This window comes from Micropterus dolomieu, linkage group LG18 (assembly GCF_021292245.1).
Source record: "Micropterus dolomieu isolate WLL.071019.BEF.003 ecotype Adirondacks linkage group LG18, ASM2129224v1, whole genome shotgun sequence".
Lineage (NCBI taxonomy): Eukaryota > Metazoa > Chordata > Actinopteri > Centrarchiformes > Centrarchidae > Micropterus > Micropterus dolomieu.
The window spans coordinates 20301740-20314661 of NC_060167.1; the positions used below are offsets into that span (position 1 = coordinate 20301740).

Below are 12922 nucleotides of genomic sequence, written 5' to 3' on the forward strand. Positions count from 1 at the left end.
TCCAAGCTGTGAAAACATAGGATGCCGTCACACTTTGATTAATCGATCAAGTGTTTTATCAGATGGATATTTGCATAGATTAGCATAGTCAATGTCTGCATAATGAGAAGACTCAAGTGAACTGATGACTAATTAAATGTTGATTGTATATTCGGACTGATCCGCTGTACCTTTGCCTTACCCCAAATTACTGAACAGAGCTGGAATCAAAGGATGCCTTGTCAGCACTGAATTCCCCAGACATGGGCGCACGATTGAAGTGAATTAAATAAGGGTGAATGCTTTGTCAGCATAGTGTTACAAGACATGAGCAGAGCACTGAAGAGGCCTAAAAGTAAGTGGATGCCTTGACAGAACTACAGCCCCAGAATAATGATTGTGGAGATGTCTGATGCCTCATTAGGCCAATGGTAAGTAACTAAAAGCCATTCACATACATCTGTGTGTGTGTACATGTGTATGTGGTCATGTATGTATGTTTGTGTTGCTAGATTATGGGCTGGCTGAATTCATCTTTGTTGTTGGTTTCACTTTTGTTTGCTTCAGCATTGTATTTCATTGGTTCAATGCTGTGTCAGGTCAGGTAATTAAAGTCACAGTCCGCTTTAACTTTCTGCTGCATAGGTGAAAGGCCAAAGCCAAGAACAAGGGAGGTTGGAGCTAGTACGGTTTACCTTTTGACTCCACAAATGTCCAATAATCTGGGCCAAGCATGCTGGGCTATACTTAGCCTGAGAAGGCTAACTGTGACTTTGCTTTAATGTCACACACACAAAGACACACAGAGACAAGAGCGCATGCAGGCACACAGAATCGTGACTCATGGTAAGCATCACTCATTACATGGTAGAAGGAGCTAATGTACTAATTCTGCTCAATGGAGCAGAACTACAGAAGCGCAAATAAAGCAGATTTCAATGCACTTAATCTAGCGCACATGCTGTGACTTTGATAGGATGAAATTGCGGCTCATTTGAATGAAGGCTGTCTACGCTACTACACTTGAAGTGTAATCATCTCTGTGTCAGTGGCCAGTCTCAGGACTCACAGACAGAGGGGGAATGTGGACATAAACCCGACTCAGTACTTCTTTGAGCAGCAGGCCAGCCTTCTCAGCCCAGTGGATTATTGCTGATACCAGCAGGCCTGTGATTGGCTGGAGTATTATGGAACGTAAAGGAGAGTCTGGTCTGGAGAATTTGATATTGTGCATTAACAATTAATTTATTTCTGCTAACATTCACATCTTCACTGTCTTTATTTCAGGAGCACAACAACGGCCAATAATGAGGATGTAGTGAAGCGGAAAAGAGAGGGGGATGGGAGACTCTAGTGCTCCTTCCCCTTCTCTCCTAGAGAACGCCTCCTGGGATCTGTGTGACAGTAAAAGGCCTGCTAACTGAAGCACCTGGATATCATGGGAGAAATTCAACGTGTTCGGTGGTGCATGTCTCTTCTTTCAAACAGCTCAATAAAGGAAGCCTCACATCGCCCTCTACAGGGGTTTTAATCGAACACCACTCATGTCTGAGGAGTGCACATCTGGCAAGAATATTTGATTCTACATTGATTTCTTCAGAGCCTTTTAATGCAAAACACTGAAAAAAGAAGAAGACAGATTTTCATAGGTTTTCCTTGTACCAAAGATACCGATCATAGCCTACAATGACACCACATACCTGGAGTAGACGAGGTGTATCACAGCAATGACAACCAACCTGATGACTCCACCACAATCCTTGAATGCTTGGTTTCTTTGATCTCTACAGTACATTCCAGTATAGGGAATTTGACCCTTTCTTTGAATGTTTTTTAATTTAGCTCTTTTTGTTTTTATGTCTACTGAATGCTTTGTGTAAACGTGGACATGAGAATGCACGCACTAATAATTCAAAAACGGAAAAAAAAAGAAGCCCATATCAGAACTTTTTCACCACCTATGAGATGCCACTAGTCATTAGCTGTAGGTTTTTAGGGAATGGAATTACTACCAGTGTGCCCACAAGTGTGAGATTCACACAGATGAGAGGACCAAATGAAGGAGTGGCCACGGCTCTTTATTAGCCATCACAAAGCCATCGTTATAGTGAGACCCAGAGCTGACACGCTCTCTGGGGCTGACTATAAAAAGGATAAAATCCCAGAAGGGACTTTATTCTTTTTATTGATTTGTCTCATCTTTTAGTTTCTTTTCATTTTTGCCTGATATTCACTGAATGGAAGAGCCTTATTCAGTACACGTTTTTACTTGTATACCTCACATGTTTTAAAATGTCCATGTCATCATGTATTTCTTTTTACACAACTGTATACTATTGTATGTACATAAAACAAATCAGAGATCTAATTATGTAAATTTGTCATTTGTGTATTTATGGAATCACTCTCCAGTGACTTTCTTTTTTTTTTTTTTTGGTTGTGTTTTTCTTTGGTAAAACTTTATATTTTTCACTTTTTATTTGTTTGAATCTGTTTTCTTGCATCAAATAATTTGCTTGTTGATTTTTAAAAGCAATAGCATGCAGAAAATGGTATATAGCACAATCGTATAAATGTTGTTTAAATTAGTGATGGGAAATATCAAACACTTCTGTTGATTAAAAAAAATGTAATACAATTTGTCAGAGGGTTTACAACCACAGTACCGTGTCCGGATGTGCATGTTTTGTGCAGACGCATAAGAGCATGCAGACAGGTACTAACACAGTCACACAGACACTCGCTCTCTCTCTCTCTATCTTCTGCATACATATTTGCACGCACGCGCGCACACACACACACACACATTACACTTTCTGCATCCTTGTTACACTTCAGAGCCAAGGTTAATTGTGTTTCCACTGAATAGACCTGTTAACTTCCTGCTGATTAATGAGGTTACCAATTCACCAACAAGATGATCTCACTAACAAGCTGGGCCCACTGCCTCTATTTGTGTAAAGACACACACAAACACACACAACCACATACAGATATAGGAGGGGATGAAAGCAATTATCAATTCAAATGTTCTATGCAATGACTCATTTTGAACCTGGAAGTGATTCTGCCTAAAACAGTTTATTACCATTGTACCATTTATTCACAAGAAAACCACAAAATTGTGAACTAAGATAGTAAAAAAGAAAGGTTCATGAAAATGTTTTTACTTAGCAACTTGTCTCTATGAATTTGAATATTGAACTAGAATTGTTTTTATTTTCGTGGCATGTTTTGACCCCTCACTCCCCACACGGGGGACTTGTTGCCAAAGGGTAAACTGTGTAGATTGTCGGTTTTTGAATGTCCACCATCATGTTGCTTTGAAGCATGGGTTTGCTTGGCTTTGTCTGGCTGTTTGTTAGCCCTCATTCAGTTTTTGTGTGTTTTGGCTGACCTGGGCTCCTCAGTGTTTGGCTTGCAGTGACTGTCCGTGCTGCTATAAACCTGTGATACAGATGGTCAGCACTTCTCATTAATACTTGTCAATGTACATATTGGGTGTCAGTGTAACCTGTGGGGTGAATGGAATGCTTCTATCTGATATTTCATCGTTGATTAAACCACTCAGCAGCCAAGCCATTGGAAAGGTGCATGATTAGATCTTATATTCTTGGAAGTTGTACCTGATTTAAAAAAAAAAAAAAAGGTAAGGCATGATTTCACCAAGGTTTGCCTAACGAACCTTGACTATCACAGGCCAACGTAGAGAATATTGATGAGCAAAATGTTCAGCCAGTCATTCAAAATCAGGGCATGTCATTTTGAAAGCACAAGTCAGACCGGTAGCACTCAAGGAAGCGCAGAAAAATGGAGGTTGCGTAAGAGTGCCTCCCACTGAACAGTGTATGAGATCTGTATCAAAACAAGAGGTAGAGATGCTATCTGGTCGATACGAGGTGCATGAGATAAAACAGCCTTCAGTGCAGCCGTGCGATTGACAGAAAGGCAGACAGACACACATACTTATTGTAAATATGAATTCATTCTTCTGTACAGCTTTTGAGTTTTGAGTACGGCTGTCATGTGCATCCCCATGCCGTATTTGCTGCCAACTTTTGTGTATAAAAAGAATATTTATTACCACAATAATGAGGATGATGACGAAACTAATGATGATGAATATTATAATTATTGCATAAGCATAGTGTATGTGGCTGACTTGTATTGACTGTTTACAACAGTGGAACAAAACACATTCAGAAACATCCAGTCTGTGTATAGTTTCTATACATATTGTGTTTGTAAAACAATAAGAAAACACCTCCACAGTAACTGCAGAGTAGAATGCCTTTGTCAGTCTATTGGGAGGTCTTCAATTTGATGGATATGATCTGCAAGGTGAAGAGGGTAAAGGAAAGAAGTGGGAAAAAATGAACCAAAAAATTTGGAAAATGTCATTCACTGTTGTAAGTGCAATGGGCAAAGCGTCAGTCGTGTATCCATTGTGAAACCTTGTGTTCTATTCAGTGTATTCCTGTAAACAGATAGAGTAAATTTTGGTGCATCATGTCAAGTAATGTGATTAATGAAAATATTGACCCTGCAATTTCCAAACAGAGAGAAGAATAAAAAGAAAAGGAATATATTGTGTTTATTGTCTTTGGTCTGTGTGTATGTATGTGTCATCTACTTTCTTGCAGCACTGATGGAGACACTTGGTAAGTTGTGTAGTAGCTCTGCTGCAGACAGCAGAGATCAAGAATAAAGACCTCGAAGGCAACGCGACTGCTCAGATAAGACCAGGCTTTACGCACTGAAGCAGTGATGACTTATCCCAGTGTGGGTGGTATAGGGAGGCAGGAGCAGTGAGAGAAGTATTTGCCAATGCATAGGGAGAGATGGTGTGAGTGTGAGAGATGGTGTGAGTGTGAGAAGTGTGTTTGTGACTGAGTCTGCATGTGTGTATCAGGAAAAGAGCGAGCATTTGAATAGTTTGTATTGTTGCTAACTATCTATATTCTCCAGGTAGTTTAAAAATGCTTACCCTGATAGCTACAGTACAGTGAGGTGGCGTTATATTAATATAATATTCAGTTTAGTATCACAACAAAAAAGCACACCAACTGATGCTGACTCAGTAATTCATTAGATTTTGTGCAGCTGTAGTTACTCTTTGGTGTGTCACTAATCTCACTGGTACAGTTCATCATGGCTCACCCCTCTTTATGGCAGCAGGTTTTCATTCCACATTCTATTGTATCCATTTCAGAACAGGCATAAACACTTTTCCTGTTAGATGTGGTCAGGTGACACGTGTATGTCCCAGTTCATTTGAAGCATGCTGTTAACATATACTGAAACCTTTACTTTACTGTAGGTGTGTTCAACCCCCTATCACTATGACTGAATATTGGCATGTAGATGTCTTCAGGGTTCTTATCTAATGTAAAGTTTGGGACAGATTTGACCATGTACAGTCCATTTACACACTTCCTTACTTCCTTTTTCATGGCAAAACATAAAAATTGAACTCCATGCCACATACATGCTGTTAGATGAATCCTAAAAAGCTTTGCAATTCAGCATCACAAGGGTCTTTGGATTGCACGGCCAAAATTTGAAGTCGAACAGAATAATTGTCTAGGAGGAATTTGTTGAAGTACAGAGCCTGTAAATGGCGAAAAATTGCATATTCAATTCAAGATGGCGGACTTCCAATTGGGTTTAGGATATGGCTCCAAGAGGCTTTTTTTAAGTCTATAGATGATACATCTGCCGTCCAAAGTCCATACATCTGGGTGAAATCTGTGTGAAACACACAGCGGGGGCTTCTTCAGGCCACTTTTGAGCCATTTTTTCACAACCATGCCAGAACCACATCAGACAATAGAAATACACCCCTTCTGACTTGCGTGCCAAGTCTCGTGAGTTTTGAGCATCCCTAACCATTTCAAGGTATAAAAGTCTTTGGGGGAGCTATAGTGCCAACGTGCCACCCCCAAGCCCAGGTGTGACGTCAAATCGAAATATTTACCAGTTCAAGTATGGGTCAAAGTTTTGTGACTTTCTGAGCATCCTAAAGGCCTCAAACATGGGTTTAAAACATTTTAATTGATGCAGAAAATCCAAAAAGGCTGACTTACGGTTAAACAAAAGCTCTTAAAAGAAATTAAAATGTGTTCTTTATGATGAGAGAAATGATCCCCCCAGATCTCATGAAGATCAAAGCAACTTCACACCAGTGTCACTTGAGTTTGGGGTTGTTTGCTTGACATTAATGGTTTCCATTACTACTCTTTTGAGCTGTATGTCTTTTAAGCAATTTACTGAGTCTGGACCTGAGGAATTTGCTCGTCTTCTATGTAACATGTTATTTCCGTAGTTGTTTAATCATGTGTCGATCATTCCACTCCTTTATGAAGAGAGCTTACAGTAGGCCTACATTCACGTGGACACTGCAGTGCAGCTCTGTCATGTTGCTGGATTGTGTTTGAATGTGAGGGCTACTCTACTGTAAATTGAATTGACTATCAGGTTAGTATGAAACCACAACCCATTCTTCCGCTCCACCCGCAGAGTGTAGCATTAATAATAACAGTAAACAGTTTTTAAGTTTCACAGCAGCAATATGATTGGCTGAAAAAGTAAACACCCATAATCAACTATTTAAGAAGAAAAGGGGAGAGAGAGAGATCGAATGAGGCATAAAGATAGTACAGTTGTCAAAAGTAGTCACAAAACAATACGAATGGGGTTTTTTTCTGACTGGAGTCAGTTCAGTTGGCAGACTCTTGAATTCATTTTGAAACAATTTAAAGTGTTTCCCCAGTTGAGGGTGATGGGTGTAGGCTCTGGCAAATCCTATTAACGTATTCAGGTCATTTGATTTCACAAGTCAATAATGTATCAGAATTTTGTCTGAATAGCAAAGCATGAAAATAACTCAATTTTTGGAAAAATGTAAATGCAAAACAGGATAGGTACAATGTACAATTTATTTATCATTTTACAACACAGGGTTGTAGATTACGTTGTAGTTCCTGTTACGCTACTCACAAAAATAAACATTATATACAAATATTATATACAGTAGATGGGTGAAAAATAATACTCACTGATGCTCGGTGGATGGGTACAAAAGATCTTCTGCGGTTTTAATCACCTGCTGCAGAGCCCTACTGTCCTGGGCTACACAACCCATACCAGTTTGTGATGTTTCCAGTCAGGATGCTTTCTATTTCTCCTCTGTAAAAGTTAAGAAAGAACTTGGCACAGGAATTTTCTTGCCTCCTTAAGTTTTCTTAAGCCATTTCAGAGCTTACACTGAATTCATGTGCTAAATCCTTTATGCAGATCCAGTATTTGTAGTGGTCAATTATAATTGCACGGCCTACATATTGATTGTGAAATTATTCAACTGAACTTTCACCCACTTTTTCTGCTAAAAGAAGGCCACTGGTTTCTTTAATGAGGTCATTCTTTGTACTACGCACTGAATAGCAAATGAAACTATTATAAATATCTTTTGATTCATGAAACCGTGAAGCAGCTTTATCCAGAGCCCAAGATATGAGCAGAATCTTGGAGAAGAAAATGTTTGTCGGTTAAATACAAGAAACCAAATGGAAAATGTCAGTTTTGAGAGAACAACTGACCCTGCATATCCAGCTGTGCCAAAGCCTTCTACCAGCAGTCTTCCAAGGAAGCAAGTTGTAGGCTTCATACAAGATATATTTTTCATAAAGATGATTGTGACATAGGTCCACAAAGGTTAAAACACCACTAAAATGTCTCTATTAACTGATATCACCCATCAATGAGAGGGTTATGAAGCCTTAAGTGCTCTATCTTTGCTCTAACAAGGATTTATTGCTGAACCCTGCAGCAGCCATCTCTAGCATTGGTGGCCAACCTTTTTCCTTCAGTTCTCTCTAAGCATATTTAACATCATGAAATATATAAAATTGCTGAGCCCCTCTCCTCATGCACTGTTGGCAGTCACTTACTCTATATTACTTCAAGTAATAGACGTTATGTATATATTTTTTTCTTTCGCTGCCGGGGTCTTAGAGGCTTGTTTGAGCCAACTCTGTACCAACTCCCTCTGCAGAGCAGGTGAATGCTTGTATACAGCAGGTTGATTTATGGTTTTGCATTGTCCTCAGTTACAAGTCACTTGACCTACATACCATCTTATTAAGGGCATAAATGTATGTCATTAAACTGTAAATCGGATTCTTGCATTCATCCATTTCCTGAAAGCCATAATGGGAGCCTCTGCCTCTGAGGATTAACCAGTTATTTCCATCGGTAATGACCTCAGAGGAACATTTTGTGACTCATCCTCAAGTAGAGGGAAGTGAGACATATAGTGGTAGAAGACGCATAGAGTAACCAGAAGCAAGGACTGCTCATCCAACTAATTATTTGTCATTGTTATAGCAAAAGTGCATATTACCATATTTGAGCCTGTTTCTTAGAATCAAGATGATTCACTGTGTTGTAAGCACATGATGTAATTATTTCATGATGCAACTGCGACACTTCTAAGAGACACCTTTCCTGTGAATACCAAACCACGTCTACTTCTTCCAAGGACATAACAGACCAGAAACCTTTCTGATGTAGAAAAGTAATCTAAAAGCAATTCTTATAAGTGATCAAGGAGCCACTTAACATGACTTTGATGTATTGTAATCACACCACAAGAGGCCAGCAGAGAGCAAACCCAAAACTCTATCCACCTCAAAATGTCGAGATCCATCAGGCTGCTGGGCAAAATGACAAATGAATAGGGCTGAGGGAGAACTGGCTGCTCAGGTTTTCATTCCTCACCTGTCACTCACAGTAATCTGCTTGCTTGCAAATCCTACAGACTGTATAATCAATACAGAATCCTTTAACAATGAAACAATCCTTTTCCAGGCCTTAAAGCTTTCTAAAGGGTTTGTTTATGGACCATCTGTCTCACCTCAAAAAGTGATCAATAACCTTAAACTACTGTCATCTCATAGAAAAAGAAGAAGGTTTATTGATTGCTGTCAGGATGGAAAGAGGATTTCAACAAATATAACAAATAAAATGCTTCTGAAATAAACTACCTAACCCAGCATTTTACCCCTTGATGGAAGCCATTAACGGAAAGTGATATAAATGTATTGTCAAATTTTGTATTTCATTGCTCTATGTGCAGAGTTCTACAGTGCCTGCTATTTCAAAAGAGAAATAAAATAAAATAATGCTAATTTGTTTTGGTTGTCTACATTAATAAGACTTTTAAGAGAAGAGAGAATTACATTACAAAATATGACTGACCAATATATTGAGAATAAGAAATCATTAAAACTCAACAATGTCCAAGTAATTGCAACAAATATGAGGCTGATGCTGTAAATAAACAGTGTGCAGAAAATTACAGGCGCAACCACAGCTAACGGGTTCAAATGTGTTGAGCTTAAGAGACAGATATTTCCCACAGGAGTTGGTGGAGAACAAAATCAGAGGTAAAAGGATTGTGAGGTCTGGTGTCTCACCCAGCCATCCACCCCAGCCACCTCTTTAATCTGAAGTTATTTATACTAGGCCTACTTTGAGTGTTAAACAGTGATGCTAAAGCATTAAAAACTGATGCCATGGGATCTTGACCAAACGATATGACGACTTGGATATAACTCAGAATGAATGCTATTGTTGTTTGGTATCTTATGGGGAAAAAAGCAAGGGTTTGCTAACTCACATCAACTTTAATATGTCAGTGTTGTGTTTACAGCTTGTTTCTGATGCCCCCAAATGGCCCCAAAAATCTTGCAGGTTTAAAGCCTACAGTCAGTAAACTGGGTGCCTTGACCTAATCTCAACTCGTAGCAGTTTTGGGCTTTCGCATCCAACTCTTTCTTATACTTTGCTTCCAAGTAACAGACCAGTGTGTTGTATTTGGACAGTTTAATATGAATAAGTGTGAAACTACAAAACAGCAAGAACTGTTAGCTAATTGTAAAACATGAAAACATACAAGGTAAAACTGAACATACTGTATTGCATGCTGTGTAACATGCACACTGTGTTAATTTACTGAACACCAAAGATCCACCAATGATCTTAATGTACCAACATATCATCAATATCCACTCAAAAATATCTAACACATTATAATCATAAAATATACTCACTGGCATTGCCACTCAATAGGCTAGAACAAAGCAGATGGAAACAGATAGAGAACCATGTGCTACCCTCTGTCAACTACAGCTGTAGGGATGAAGGGGAGGCTGCTTCCTGTCACGTGTGCTTATGTAATGTAGGTAAACTGCACCACTAGGAAGTATATTGATGACAGAATATTTGAGCGAGCACAAAACAAATTCTGAGAGCTATTCAGTCTGCAAGTCAACATCTGAGAGCACACAGGCATTGATTTGTAAGAGCAGTATCAGACTTGAGCTTGCAATCCAGTCGTTTTGTCAGCCTCTGAATTTGCAATTGGTGATCATATGATTATTTTGGACAACATTTGATTTATATATTTTATGTTAATCCAACAGATCTCTTTTACCATCGCCTAGTTTATTTATACCAATATGTTGGATTTGACTTGAATATTCTGAAAATGCTGAATTCTGAATGCAACCACAGCCCATAATAATTGTATTATTATTGTTATTATTATTTTTGATTTTGTTTTTTTTAATACCAAATGAAGTCAGATTAGATCATTTGGTTTATAAGGGCAGCATTTTTCTCAGAAGTGAGGATAAACCTCATTCATAAATGTTTCTCTTATAATGGTTCAAATAATTTTCTCCGTTAAAATTACTTATAAAAACAGAGAAATAACAAATAGGAAAATTCTTTATCTGTTTCAGAAAATCACACTAGAAACATACGTTAACATGACACCTGCCAACACAGCCACTATATATAGCTAGTAACTCATTTTAGATTAATTTGACTCTCAGAGTGACTTTGCCACAATGGCTTCAACTCTAGAAAATTTGGCAACACATTCAATTTAGATTTTTGTAATTTAGTGGCAACATTTCTATCTAAAAATAACTTATTAGCTGTCTTGCTGTCTTGTGTTGTTGCACTTGTTTATGTTTGCCTGTGGCAAAACCAACCAAAGGTTTCACAGACAGAGGTTTAGCCGTACACTATAAATCTGGAGTTGATGTTATTAAACTTTCTACATAACACACTCGGACATCTGTAACGTTACTGTAAGTGCTCTTGCGTTGGTTGCTGTCTTGATTTGTTGGCTAATTTGCCGTCTAAGTTTCAAGGAAGATGGAGAGCAGCGCCGGTGTTTGATCGAAGAGAATGGTGACAGAGGAAGCTAAGAGGAGAAAAGCAAGAGACTCCTGGATGTTGGCAAAAGCTTTGTGAAAGAAATGGCAAGACAGACAAAGAGCTGGTATTCTTTCTGTGTAGGCTACACAATTGGAGTTGTAAGTGATATTGCTATGTCTTGACGTACTTGCTTGCTGTTAAAGTTGTCGACTTGCTAGTTTTTTAAGTAATGTAAACCTACAATGCATGTGTACAGGTGATCTTATTTACGACAGCAGTGAATTACACTCGCCAAATCACACAAAAAAAACAAATCTTACATAATCTTGCTGTAAGATAGTACACACACCAAAACTGCTCTTTATCTCCATCTGGTGGTTTGAAAAAATTCCACTGTCCCACATTTTATTTCGAAAGCAGAAAGAAAGAAGAATGACCATTCACCTCCAAGTAAAATTGAACAGGAGATGCTCTGCTATCAGTTTGAATTTGCACTCTGGGGATTCAGACTGCCAAAAGAGAGTGCTCAAAGAAATATTTTGTGGTCTCTCAAATCTTTAGTCGTCCGTAAATTTCTATACATGTGACTGGCTGAAAGGTGAGGGGGCAGTGGCAACAGCACTATCATGAAAAGTTACATTATGAAATAAAATGTGTCACTAGGAAAAATGCCACTATATATTAAAAAGTTTTGAAATAAAAATGAATGCCAATAAAAAAGATGATATACAATTCCATAATAATGAGTTAATAATTTCTCAACCTATTCAAATAATTTTTATTGGTTGATTTATATATTTCATGTGATAATAATAAAAATGGAGACAAATCAGAATAGAATTTTCTGGCAGCACTTCAGCACTGACCACATGGCTGCTGTTAGGATACACAGGAACATATTGCGGGTCAAATTGTGAGAAGAAAATAAGCTAAGCCTCTCCATAGCCTCTAATGCCCTGCAAGGGACAAGCCAGTCTACCCAACCACCACTCACTTTGTGCATGTTACTGGAATCACATAGTGGAAGCGTAAGTGGAACATATAGGGGAAAGGTATTCAATCGGAGCACAAAGCGTTTCTTACTGTACCCATTTGCCATAATTCCTGTTCATATAACCTTGTATGCGTGCATATGAGAGAAAGAAAGAGGGCGAGAGAGAGAGACTCTGTGTGTTTGTGTTCAGGACACAGAAATGCTGATGACTCTCCTTTGGGCCCTGTCAAGCACACTTAGCATCAGTGTTTACCATGCAAAATAGGAGAAAGTCTCCCTAATTGCAGAAGGCCTGATGGCAGGCAAGACCAGGAGGAAGACAGCAGCCAGGGGTACAATGTTCTGTTTGTTATCTGTTGTGTGGAAAAGCCTGAAGGGCTGCCTGTTCGAACACGTGTGAAGGACGTACTCACCTCATGGTGAAGTTACAGTGTGTGTGATGTCATGCGTTTGGATTGATTTATGCTACGACAGAAGTTCCTCTTTCAGTGCTGCTCACTGTATCTGTGGTTGCCCTCGGGCAAATCTGATTTACAGTGTTGGCAGTCTGAGCACTGGAGAGGAGCCGGTTCATTGTTTTATAAAAGACACAATATGTCACTGCTTCACTGATCATATCATTCTTCCAACTACTTGATTTAAAGCCAGACTCTCTGTCCCAGTTTTGTTTTGCTTGGAGTTCAAACTTGAGGGAATAGTTTGACATTTTAGGAAATATGC

The 12922-nt window shown here is 38.8% G+C and overlaps 2 protein-coding genes across 6 annotated transcripts in view; one reads left to right on the forward strand and one right to left on the reverse strand.

Annotated features, from left to right (window-relative positions):
- The window catches only part of bsnb (bassoon (presynaptic cytomatrix protein) b), a 58420-nt gene extending 56094 nt beyond the window's left edge, over positions 1 to 2326 (forward strand). Inside the window, exons 12-13 of one of the 4 annotated variants that reach the window (XM_046028754.1) lie at positions 199 to 825; positions 956 to 2326. The gene's annotated coding sequence lies outside the window, so the exon portion shown is untranslated. Of the gene's footprint in view, positions 1 to 198 lie in introns of all 4 variants that reach the window. The other 3 variants (XM_046028752.1, XM_046028755.1, XM_046028751.1) reach the window with 3 other exon arrangements.
- The window catches only part of rad54l2 (RAD54 like 2), a 97820-nt gene that overhangs the window by 83240 nt on the left and 1658 nt on the right, over positions 1 to 12922 (reverse strand). The window lies entirely within an intron of this gene.